The sequence below is a fragment of the Nilaparvata lugens genome, chromosome 2, assembly GCF_014356525.2.
Source record: "Nilaparvata lugens isolate BPH chromosome 2, ASM1435652v1, whole genome shotgun sequence".
Classification (NCBI taxonomy): Eukaryota; Metazoa; Arthropoda; class Insecta; order Hemiptera; family Delphacidae; genus Nilaparvata; species Nilaparvata lugens.
The window spans coordinates 75,121,002-75,129,425 of NC_052505.1; positions in this window are offsets into that span (position 1 = coordinate 75,121,002).

Here is an 8,424-nt window from a genome sequence, read left to right on the forward strand (position 1 = left end):
ATATACAGACAAAATAGAACACTATAAACTGTTTAAAACTCAATTTAAAACATTAATAAATTCACTTAAACAGAAAATTACTCAGAGAGCACAAAATTACAACACACACAGCAGCCATATTTCTAGAGAGAAAGCACAGGAAAAACCTAGCTACCAGGAACAGAGCAAGCTTCTTCAGTGTCGATGTTACGGACACGTCACCAAAAAAATTATAAATTACAAGTTTAGAATTCACATTTTATATTTGTTCTCAATAAAACTTTATTTTGAAACTGTTATTTTAATTTTTTATATATCATCTCTATTTAAATAAACCATTTATCTTTTTAATTCTGTCAACCCAGCCTCGGTGACACCATGGAATATGCAACACAATCATTTACGATAAATTCTCAGTCAAAAAGTTGTCCGTAATCGATGACTCTAATATTTACTATAAAGTTTTATAGATCTCGAATTGAAGATTCGATTCCAATCGAGAAAAAATGTAATATTACAAATACCCCCCTCTTGACATAAAAAAATTTTACTGTTTGAAAATTGTTGAAATTAAATTTGAGAACAGTAACAATTTTTTCTATAAAAACATTACATGTCAACTATAATTGAAAATTATTATAAAAATTCATCAATAGCATTGTTATATGTTTCCAAACAATATTTCAAAGTATCAAAATTACTTTTGATTTAGCTTTATAATTTAAAGGAAAATATCCAACAGAAAGTTTAATATGTAAAGAATAGTTTTTTGAAATTGCACATTAATTTAATAGATAGAAAATTTAATTTTTTATTGCATAAAAAAATTAGTATGTTGAATAAAAAATTTATTATTATTATTTTTTTTAAATGAATTGATGAATTGTTACATTTAATTTTCACATAAAATTTCAATAAATCAAAAAATGTTCATTTCTTTCACTATTGACGCAGTTGATTTATCGATGCACATTTTGGAAAACAGTCCGTTAAGGCACTCAGTATGATTTTCAGTTAAGTGTGACTCCAGTGTGATGACGTTAGTGTTGGGCTGATCCGAATACTCGTAGTGTTGGGCTGATACTTGTAGTCGACTGATGCATATCAAACTCCATACAGGTGACATCTCAGTTAGCATTGCCTCATGCTTGTAGTAGACGGCTGCATACCAAACTCGATACAGAGTCACGTAAATTTTGTATCATATTGTAATTATACAATGTACATTTCAGGCTTGAAATGACAATGTAATTCGTTTTTTGGAAAAGAGATAGACGCTGCATACAGGATTAATTTAGATGAGGATTAATTTAGGTAAGGTTTGGTTTTTTGATATTTTCAGCTTTCAAGGTTTAGAGTTCTGCATACAGGAATAATTTAGGAGAGGATTTTTGAATCAATTCTTTCATGATACTGTGACTGTTATTCTGAATTCAAAGTTGCGAACGTGAACATGGATGGCAATTACCTCCAGGTAATGTAGTAGTGTTGAAGTTTGAGATACAAGGTCAGCAATAAGCGTTGGCATTGTCATTGGCGTATGCTTTGTGTCGGCATTGGCATCAGCATTGGCGCAGGCATTGGCATCGGCGCAGGCATCGGCGTAGATTTTGGCATTGGCATCAGCATTGGCGCAGGCATTGGCATTGGCGCAGGCATTGGCATCGGCGCAGGCATCGGCGTAGATATTGGCGTTGGCATCAGCACAGGCATCGGTGTAGTTATTGGCGTAGATATTGACATCAGAGCAGATATTGGCGTAGTTATTGGTGTAGATATTAGTGTAGATATTGGCATAGTTATTGGCATTGGTATTGGTGTAGGCATCAGCGTAGATATTAGTGTAGATATTGGCGTAGTTATTAGTGTAGGCATCAGCGTAGATATTGGTGTAGATATTGACATCAGAGCAGATATTGGCGTAGTTATTGGTGTAGATATTGGCGTAGATGAGTCACACTAGTTCGAAAATCACCCACACTCTATAATCAATACACTCTTCATGGCGTTCACTTGTTGCCGATTTCGAGATTCACATGATAATTATTTCAATGTTAATGTCTGTGCTGTACCTGTTATCTTAAAATGCTTATAACTAAAAAGAAAATTTTGATTAGGCTATCAATACAATCTAATACACATGAAAATTATTTTTAAGTATATAATCAATATGAAATTGAAATTTGTTAACATCTTATTATACAGTCAGCAATACATAAATTGTGAAATATGGATATATCAATTACAAATTTCAATAGAAAAAAAATAATTTCATTTCCATCTATTCATTGTTCAAATATTTTATAAAGAGCAAATTATTCAATATTATTAATCATTGTTTGTTGGATACTATAGTTTATTTCGACTTTTCAATGTTCTAAACACAAACTACATTTCATGACAAAACTTTACTATCAATCATTAAACAAGAAATCATTCAAAACATCAATAATATTTGCTTCAAAGGCAATCAATATTCATAAGTAAACAGCATCTATGGCAATCAACATTATTAATCATTATTTTGCATCTATGGCAATCAACATTATTAATCAACACAAAAAAATATCTCATTACTGCCTCTCTAAGTCATAACCTCTGTTATTCCTTCTTTAGGCAATAATGGGTTTCCATCTCAAAAAGCAATCACATACCAGCAAAATTCTAATCAGCAAACCCCATTAAAATTTACATACACTCCAGCATCCATTTCAAACGATAATCAATCATATCAAAATTTATAGAACAAACAGTTTTAAAATTTAGAAAAAGACATCAATTACAAAAACTTTAGAGAAATTTTAACCTTTAACTCATTTCAATTAATAATATAACAAGACATTTTTATTCAATGAAAACATTATTATTCAAGTTAACTTTCATTAATACATCACATATATATGGCTACACAATTCATTAATACTTTCAAATTTTGAAGTTTTATTATTATAACAAAAGAATTTATACATAAGATTAAATTTCAGCATGTTCTAAATTGTACCATTTATTTTGTAAATAATTCATAATTTGAAGATTGTATAATAAGTACAAACATTTCAAGATTACAATACAAAGACGATCAAGATGAATAATGGGTAAATAAGTTCCCTAAAAAATACAAACAAGAGAAAAAGAAAATTGGGTAAATAAATTTCCTAAATAATACAAAGAAGAGAAAGATTAATTAGAGCCTATCCTACATGTCAGTACTGAACTTTCATAAGGAAGTATATTTAATAAAATATACTACTATGGAATTTTGTAAATTCCAAGTATGACTCTAATTTGTTATAATTGTGAGCTATCACTCCCACAAAAACAACTGGTGAAGGAAAAAAATGTTGACTATTGTGACTGGGTGGAGAGTTCCTAGATGTCTGTAAGGCAATGTGATAGCAGACTCTAGTATCGGACCACAAAAACAAAAGTATGCAAAAGTTTTTACAAACATTTGATGTTGCAGTCTCAAGGTTTTTATATTGCAAACAAGTAGGTCAGATAATCGAGTCCAGCCATATGTGGTTCACGCCCACACCTCTAAAAGAATCACACCTACTTGTCTACCAAAAATCCAAAGTATTGGACAGCAAAAAAAAATAAAATGCAAAATGGGTTAAAAGCCCAGAAGAAAACTATAACCTAATTACATATGGCTTATGGCACGATATGCAATGAAAGATGAGAACATGGGACATAATTTGCTCTGAAAAACCTAATTACCTAATATGATACCTGAAAAAAAATAGACATAATTAAAATATGTAATACATGATGAAAAAATATACCGCAAGCAAACAATATTTACACTACAATGGATAGATTTTAGAAAAGTTAAGTTTTATCAACAATTTAAAGATTAGGAAAATAAGCTACTATTTTAACTTCTAATATTATTTCAGAAGAATACAATTATGGACTCTTACCATACACTGCGTAGCGATTATGCTATTCTGAATCCCGGCATAACACAGGATTCCTAATCATTGTGTGCTGGGAAATACCCTTTCATCATGACTGTGATTCACAGTCATCATCTTGTAAATAAGCAACTTGAAACAACCTTTGAATACTAACACATCAATGGTGACTTTGTGTTTTGTTTTCTCCAAGAACATAATTTTATTCATGGGTTCATTTGTTTCAACAAAGCCATTTTGCTTACAAAAGTCAGTCATGTTCACTAGATAATGCTTGCATACACCTTTTCAATTTTCAGTTGAAAGTTGAATTCATCAACTTGATTCAAAGCAAGATTCATTTTGTTTACATTGTTCCTAACCTCTACAGAAACCTGTCTCATGTAAACATTCACTTTACTTACTGTTTTCCTAACTATCAATTGGCAATACTACTTTCTTTACTGTTGACTTTCAATAAAGACAACTTCCTACCTACTACATTACTCAATTCTACTATCTCACTACGATTTACTTTTTCAATAACAGTAACTAAGCCTACATTATCTGAAACTTGAACTAATTGATCTTGAATCTCAACACTACTATCATCCTGCTTCAATTTGTTTTCATCTTCATGATTATCACTCAATGTTTCATGTGCATTTTTCAATAGAAGGTTTATACTAACCTGCTCTAGTCTAATGCTAGCAAATTCTTGCTTCATATCATCAAACCTAGCATTTTGATCTTGTTTCAAATTATCAATCTTAGCATTTTGCTTATCAAACAGTTGTGTTAAGGCAGCTATTAACTCATCATCATTTTAATATTTTTCATATTGTATGCCATTTTGCTAGTCTGCACAGATAATATATTCATTAGGACTTGATCTCTCTTGAACCGATTTCCCACTCAGCAGTATACCATTCATAACCTATCAATATATCTATCCTACTAATAATTTTTCATAACCAGGGATTCATGGTGTACCATTTGGGACATATTTATTTTGTAATTCGGTCCCACCACAGGGGTAACATTTGCCATGCTACCAATTTTTCCTAAATCGGTTGGATAGCATTTCACACCTATTAACCTAAGGATAGTTGTCGGCTCCAATGTAATAGATTCTTGATAAACTATGAATGGATCTATCACCTATGAATGAGAAATCCAGTTTTCAGAGCAAATGAACTTATAATCTTCAGAAGAATTTTGGCAATATACTACACAAATACACAAAGAACAGTATCTTACAAGCCTAAGCATCTAAAGTCACTACGAGCTAAGTACTTATCCAGTTTATATAGTTGAAAAAACAGTGGCTATTGGCTTGTATACACAATAAACAATATACAGACAAAATAGAACTCTATAAACTGTTTAAAACTCAATTTAAAACATTAATAAATTCACTTAAACAGAAAATACTCAGAGAGCACAAAATTACAACACACACAGCCAGCCATATTTCTAGAGAGAAAGCACAGGAAAAACCTAGCTACCAGGAACAGAGCAAAGCTTCTTCAGTGTCGATGTTACGGACACGTCACCAAAAAAAATTATAAATTACAAGTTTAGAATTCACATTTTATATTTGTTCTCAATAAAACTTTATTTTGAAACTGTTATTTTAATTTTTTATATATCATCTCTATTTAAATAAACCATTTATCTTTTTAATTCTGTCAACCCAGCCTCGGTGACACCATGGAATATGCAACACAATCATTTACGATAAATTCTCAGTCAAAAAGTTGTCCGTAATCGATGACTCTAATATTTACTATAAAGTTTTATAGATCTCGAATTGAAGATTCGATTCCAATCGAGAAAAAATGTAATATTACAAATACCCCCCTCTTGACATAAAAAAATTTTACTGTTTGAAAATTGTTGAAATTAAATTGAGAACAGTAACAATTTTTTCTATAAAAACATTACATGTCAACTATAATTGAAAATTATTATAAAAATTCATCAATAGCATTTGTTATATGTTTCCAAACAATATTTCAAAGTATCAAAATTACTTTTGATTTAGCTTTATAATTTAAAGGAAAATATCCAACAGAAAGTTTAATATGTAAAGAATAGTTTTTTTGAAATTGCACATTAATTTAATAGATAGAAAATTTAATTTTTTATTGCATAAAAAAATTAGTATGTTGAATAAAAAATTTATTATTATTATTTTTTTTAAATGAATTGATGAATTGTTACATTTAATTTTCACATAAAATTTCAATAAATCAAAAAATGTTCATTTCTTTCACTATTGACGCAGTTGATTTTATCGATGCACATTTTGGAAAACAGTCCGTTAAGGCACTCAGTATGATTTTCAGTTAAGTGTGACTCCAGTGTGATGACGTTAGTGTTGGGCTGATCCGAATACTCGTAGTGTTGGGCTGATACTTGTAGTCGACTGATGCATATCAAACTCCATACAGGTGACATCTCAGTTAGCATTGCCTCATGCTTGTAGTAGACGGCTGCATACCAAACTCGATACAGAGTCACGTAAATTTGTATCATATTTGTAATTATACAATGTACATTTCAGGCTTGAAATGACAATGTAATTCGTTTTTTGGAAAAGAGATAGACGCTGCATACAGGATTAATTTAGATGAGGATTAATTTAGGTAAGGTTTGGTTTTTTGATATTTTCAGCTTTCAAGGTTTAGAGTTCTGCATACAGGAATAATTTAGGAGAGGATTTTTGAATCAATTCTTTCATGATACTGTGACTGTTATTCTGAATTCAAAGTTGCGAACGTGAACATGGATGGCAATTACCTCCAGGTAATGTAGTAGTGTTGAAGTTTGAGATACAAGGTCAGCAATAAGCGTTGGCATTGTCATTGGCGTATGCTTTGGTGTCGGCATTGGCATCAGCATTGGCGCAGGCATTGGCATCGGCGCAGGCATCGGCGTAGATTTTGGCATTGGCATCAGCATTGGCGCAGGCATTGGCATTGGCGCAGGCATTGGCATCGGCGCAGGCATCGGCGTAGATATTGGCGTTGGCATCAGCACAGGCATCGGTGTAGTTATTGGCGTAGATATTGACATCAGAGCAGATATTGGCGTAGTTATTGGTGTAGATATTAGTGTAGATATTGGCATAGTTATTGGCATTGGTATTGGTGTAGGCATCAGCGTAGATATTAGTGTAGATATTGGCGTAGTTATTAGTGTAGGCATCAGCGTAGATATTGGTGTAGATATTGACATCAGAGCAGATATTGGCGTAGTTATTGGTGTAGATATTGGCGTAGATGAGTCACACTAGTTCGAAAATCACCCACACTCTATAATCAATAACACTCTTCATGGCGTTCACTTGTTGCCGATTTCGAGATTCACATGATAATTATTTCAATGTTAATGTCTGTGCTGTACCTGTTATCTTAAAATGCTTATAAACTAAAAAGAAAATTTTGATTAGGCTATCAATACAATCTAATACACATGAAAATTATTTTTAAGTATATAATCAATATGAAATTGAAATTTGTTAACATCTTATTATACAGTCAGCAATACATAAATTGTGAAATATGGATATATCAATTACAAATTTCAATAGAAAAAAAATAATTTCATTTCCATCTATTCATTGTTCAAATATTTTATAAAGAGCAAATTATTCAATATTATTAATCATTGTTTGTTGGATACTATAGTTTATTTCGACTTTTCAATGTTCTAAACACAAACTACATTTCATGACAAAACTTTACTATCAATCATTAAACAAGAAATCATTCAAAACATCAATAATATTTTGCTTCAAAGGCAATCAATATTCATAAGTAAACAGCATCTATGGCAATCAACATTATTAATCATTATTTTGCATCTATGGCAATCAACATTATTAATCAACACAAAAAAATATCTCATTACTGCCTCTCTAAGTCATAACCTCTGTTATTCCTTCTTTAGGCAATAATGGGTTTCCATCTCAAAAAGCAATCACATACCAGCAAAATTCTAATCAGCAAACCCCATTAAAATTCTACATACACTCCAGCATCCATTTCAAACGATAATCAATCATATCAAAATTTATAGAACAAACAGTTTTAAAATTTAGAAAAAGACATCAATTACAAAAACTTTAGAGAAATTTTAACCTTTAACTCATTTCAATTAATAATATAACAAGACATTTTATTCAATGAAAACATTATTATTCAAGTTAACTTTCATTAATACATCACATATATATGGCTACACAATTCATTAATACTTTCAAATTTTGAAGTTTTATTATTATAACAAAAGAATTTATACATAAGATTAAATTTCAGCATGTTCTAAATTGTACCATTTATTTTGTAAATAATTCATAATTTGAAGATTGTATAATAAGTACAAACATTTCAAGATTACAATACAAAGACGATCAAGATGAATAATGGGTAAATAAGTTCCCTAAAAAATACAAACAAGAGAAAAAGAAAATTGGGTAAATAAATTTCCTAAATAATACAAAGAAGAGAAAGATTAATTAGAGCCTATCCTACATGTCAGT